Below are 4,865 nucleotides of genomic sequence, written 5' to 3'. Positions count from 1 at the left end.
CATATGATCAATATTGAACGAACCTCTTTCGAGAGAGAGATACACGCATACCTAATATAGCGTTTGGCATCGCGCGAACGGTATCGTTGGCTTTCCCGCGGCAAGACGTAGGTGCGATAACATAAAATATGAATCAGATTTTTGTAATTAATAGCTCGATAATTATCGTGAATATCGCAAAACGGTATGGGGACTTTTATGTTTGTCTTAATCCGTTCTATGTCTCCACAAGTTCTGTAACAATTGTTCTGGGACACCTTGTATGGTACATTTGAAGGAAATGTTTATTAATTTTTAAAAGTTGTACATTCTTTCGTTGCAATAAATACAGGCAGCGGTGCAACCGTGCCGAATATCTCGCTCGCAGTCGCTCGTCGCTCTATCATCGCTTCTCTCCAACTATTTGCCGTACATAACATTACGCACATACGCCTCTGCACGTTGCACAATTTTTGGCTATTTCTTCATAACCATCGCTAAATCTCTGATATTTTTGTTGCATCTGTCGTTCAACGCGTTATTACGCAATATAAACGATTATCCATATACGAAGGCAGTCTGAAAAGTTCTCGGCCTAACAATGAAAGCAATTATTTTACGCTGAAATATGTTTTACTTTTTAATATAATGTCCTGAAACTTTAACTTATCACTTATTCCAACGTTTTTCCCAAATAATGCAATACCAACATTAAAATGTGATGCCGGAAGATTCTTTTCGCTCTGATGTATAGTGGCGGATCCAAGTTTCATCAATAGTTATAAAATGACGCTTGAAATTCATTTTATTTTGCTTGAAACGATCCAAACACGCTTGAGAAATACGAATTCGAGATATTCGAATGTATTTTTGGCCAATTGTTAGCAAATACGGTACCCATCTTGCACAAAGCTTTTTCAACTGGTGCTACTGCTCGAATGATTTGACAGATCGAATAAAATTTTACATTGGTTTATATCAGGGATGTCACTTTCCAATACAATTATAGTTTGACAGTTTCTAATGCCATTTATGTGTCAGGTCGAGAACTTTTCAGACTCCCTACGTATCCTAATTAGGTTCTTTGAACCTATCGCGAAAGCGCTGAAGTGCGTGCGACAGCGTTTCCGTATAAAAATCGTCATCGTGTCGAATTACGTCGCGATCGTAGATCGCGTTGGCACGATAAAGCGCAAAGTACTCGTAGTCTTCAGCAGTCGCGTCGGCCCAAACATTTCGGATGGCATCGTTTGCTGTTGCCACCACCGTCGCGTTCGCGTTCGTTGCATCATCACCGGTTGTCGTCGTCCTATACATTCGAATTGATCAAGCTCTTCGAGACCCGTCGATCATCCAACGAGGAGTCATTTCACATTCGCCCGATTCGTAATTTTCCACAGCTTCCGTCAAGTCGTCGCGAATCCAGTGGCCGAGGCTACTCGTGGTGCTGTTGGATGTCGCGACGACCGTTTGCGAAGTCATGCTCGTGCTGGAACGCTGCAGCGTCAAGTTCCACATTGGCCAAGCCAGACCTATCGCGCGATACACACGGGCGCCAAGGTCATCTGCTGCATTCGGCGGCTGCGTTGTCGAAAAGAACGTTGGCTTACGAAACTTTTCAGCTTTTGCGAGAGTAGCCTCATCGAAGCATCCGCGCTGAGTCAACACGTTGAGTGCGACAATCGCCAAATCGTGCGATTTAGGTAATGCTCGCATCAAACGTTTGCGAATGATTTCTTCTTCTTCATTCTTACGGCGGCCTCCGATGCTTCTCTGGTCGCCATCAATGTCCAACGCGGCTATTGTTGCGTCCAGTACCAAGCGATATGTCACCGCGGTAACGAGAGAAGCTACGAGCGAAAGCGATCCGTCGTATGCCTTAGCTTCGAATTCGATCGGTTGAAGTAATCTGGACACACGAGCATCCGTCTCTGTCAAGAGTGACTCTTTGTCACCCGCTGAAATATTCGTCAACACTGTAGAAGAGTCGTCGTCGACATCGTCATCGTTGTTGTTGTCGTCGTCGTCGTCGTCGTCGTCGCCATCGTCGTCGTCGTCGTCGTCGTCATTGATTATCGAACGTACAGCATCGCGCAGTTCCAAACATCGCAAAAATTCGTACAATCGATAGAACATTGCTCTGCAGTACTCTTCTATCGCACGTCGAGCCAATCATGCTTCAGTGCGCAAACATGCTTCGATACTCGCTTTAGTGCGCCACGAATCTGCCGTCGCTGATATATTCGGTCCACGACTTGCGACGAGCAACGGTACGATATATGACAGGGCGTACTGTGCACTGGAGACAGTGTCATCGAAAAATCGGTACGAGATGTATGAAGAATCGTACAATGCGCCCAAGAAATCTAACGAAAGCGATCGTGTGATACTTTGAACATCGGCTCGATTGACAGCGTCGAACGTCCCGATCAGAGTTCGCAGTCGAACGTTTAGATCTTCGAAACGTGCTCTACGACGTCGAGCATGTTGATACTCGTCAGACAGCATAGCGCGCTCGATCAACGAACGACACTTGCGGCGAGTGCAAACAATTCGTTCCGCGGCGGCGGCGGCGGCGGCGGCGGGGGGTCGATCTCGTTCTTCTGCGTTCTCATGTTCAATACTCGCAGGCGTTGCATCGTCTACGGCCTCGCTTCGATTATGATTATGCATGATTGTATATCCTGCGCTGGCGCGTCGTTCCTTATGTCCTTGTCGTCTAGCATTGAGCGCGTTCGCACGATCGCTCACTCTTTGTCTCTCTGTCGTGTCCATTGTCGTTGTTACTGTCGTTGCCGCCGTCGTCATCGATTCGTCTTCGCTACCAGTTTCACTCCGGCTGCTGCTGCTGCTGTTCTGAACTGATGAACTGTAGCTTCGACGACGACGCTTCGACGTTCGCCTCGAAGCAGAGACCGCGGAAGTTGGACGTTTGTGACCCACGTTTGGGACAATATGCGTGGCCTCTCGATCGGTTCGCGCCACAGCGTTGGAAGATGTGTGAGCATGCGACGTTTCGTTAGCAACTCTTTGTCGCATATGCACCGCACCGCCGTATTCTTTATCGAGTTCTTTCGATGACGCTCGAAAGCTGCTGTTCGTGTTATCATTATTGTCTCCGGCAGCGGTGGTAACGATGGCCAAAGCATCGTATCCGGATAGAGCTGAGCGATCAGCATCAAAGAAGGTTAACCCTTCGTCGGCCGAATTTACCGTCAATACGCGTTGTTCGCTATCGTTTTCGTTCGATGAACGACGGCGCTCATCTTTCTCTTGTACAGTCGTTTGCTCTAGACCCGATCTGGTCGTCTATAGTTCGCCCGGCAACTGACCGGCTTGATCGGTCGTCCGTTCTTTCACGACTTGTTCATCAATTTCTGCGGCTACAAATTCATCCTGCGGTACCATATTGGCGTCCAACCGCAGCTCGGGCGAATTCATCGCGACATCGAGCACTGCGGGCGACTGCTCGCGCAATGTCTCGATTTGTACGCGGTTCCACCGCAAACAATAGACTCTCGAGGCACAGAGAGTCAAGGACTGTGTCGCAAACTGTAGCCTCACTCGAACCTTGCATGGAGCTCTCTTCGATCGCGGAGATATCATCATCACCATTACTTTTGTGCGACGCTGTGCACAAAGTAATATGTGCGAGAGTTTTACTAAAGTTTTCAACGAGTCGCTGTTCCGCGCTAATGCGACGTCTCGTTCGTTATCGCGCGCTATACGATCGCGCGAAACGAACAAGATCGCAGTTATTTTGCGAATATCATTATCGTCACCGCCATCGCCGTCACCACTCCCGCCAACGCATCCCGTAGGCGTGCGTCTATTTGGTGTCCATGCGTTGTTGAATAACTTTGCGACGAGTGGTACGCCTATATCCTTCAGAGCCTCAGTCGCGATCGTCAAGGATGGTGGAAATTTTGGCACTTGTTGCCGACGGTGAACCGTTGTTGCACTAGCGAGTCGCAGTCGCGCGCAATTTGTGACATAGCACAGATTGCTACTTGTCACGATTCGCGACCACTTGGACAAATAATTGTCAAACATGATCGAGGGAGCAAATTGCGAGTCCGCGATCGCAGCGGCATCGGATCTATACGACTCGCGAAGTCGAGTCGCTGCGCTACATCGATTTGTTGCAGACGCATCCTTCGTGGGACGAGCAAACGCTGTAGCAGCCAACTCCTCTTTCGCCTTGTGAGCCCAGGTTGTCCCAGGTACTTCGCTGCTGTTTTGCTGATTCGAATCGATACGTCGCTGCTTCGTTCGTTGTTCGAAACGTCTCGAATGGGTCGTCGCTTGCTTTGATAACACAGAATGAGGCAATAACAACTCTTCCTCATCCCGTTCTGCATTGACCGTCTTTTTGGCCACCGTAACATCGTCCAAATTTGCTTCATTGGCCGCAACAGAAGCATTCTTCTCAGGAACATTTGTCTCCATAACAATGCTCAGCAAAAAGGAATATAAATAACAGAGAGTGTGCTATCTAATCTCTTTTTATTGATACGACTAATGCTACAAATACTGGATGTCCGAGAAAATCCGTATATCTCATTTTCTTAAGAAACTAAGCATGTTGGAGAAAAATGTTTCAGACAAAAGTTATACGGCTTAAAGGAGGACATAAAACTCCGGTAAAGTTATGTTTACAGATGGCGCCACTTTCGAGCCTATTCACTGATCATTACTTTTCTTAGATGGAAACCCCAATTTTTTATCATATCTGCCCTTTTCGCCCATTAATCTAAACAACTTTTGTCCGAAACATTTTTTTATTTATCTAATATTTTTTTAGATATTTAAGGAAAACTCTTTCAACATTTAACTTACGATATCTTGCTGGCTATTTGTTGAAAGGAAAAGTGATATACTTTTTT

This window comes from Harpegnathos saltator, unplaced genomic scaffold (genome assembly GCF_003227715.2).
Source record: "Harpegnathos saltator strain DR-91 unplaced genomic scaffold, Hsal_v8.6 scaffold218, whole genome shotgun sequence".
Classification (NCBI taxonomy): Eukaryota; Metazoa; Arthropoda; class Insecta; order Hymenoptera; family Formicidae; genus Harpegnathos; species Harpegnathos saltator.
This window is presented reverse-complemented; position numbering follows the sequence as displayed.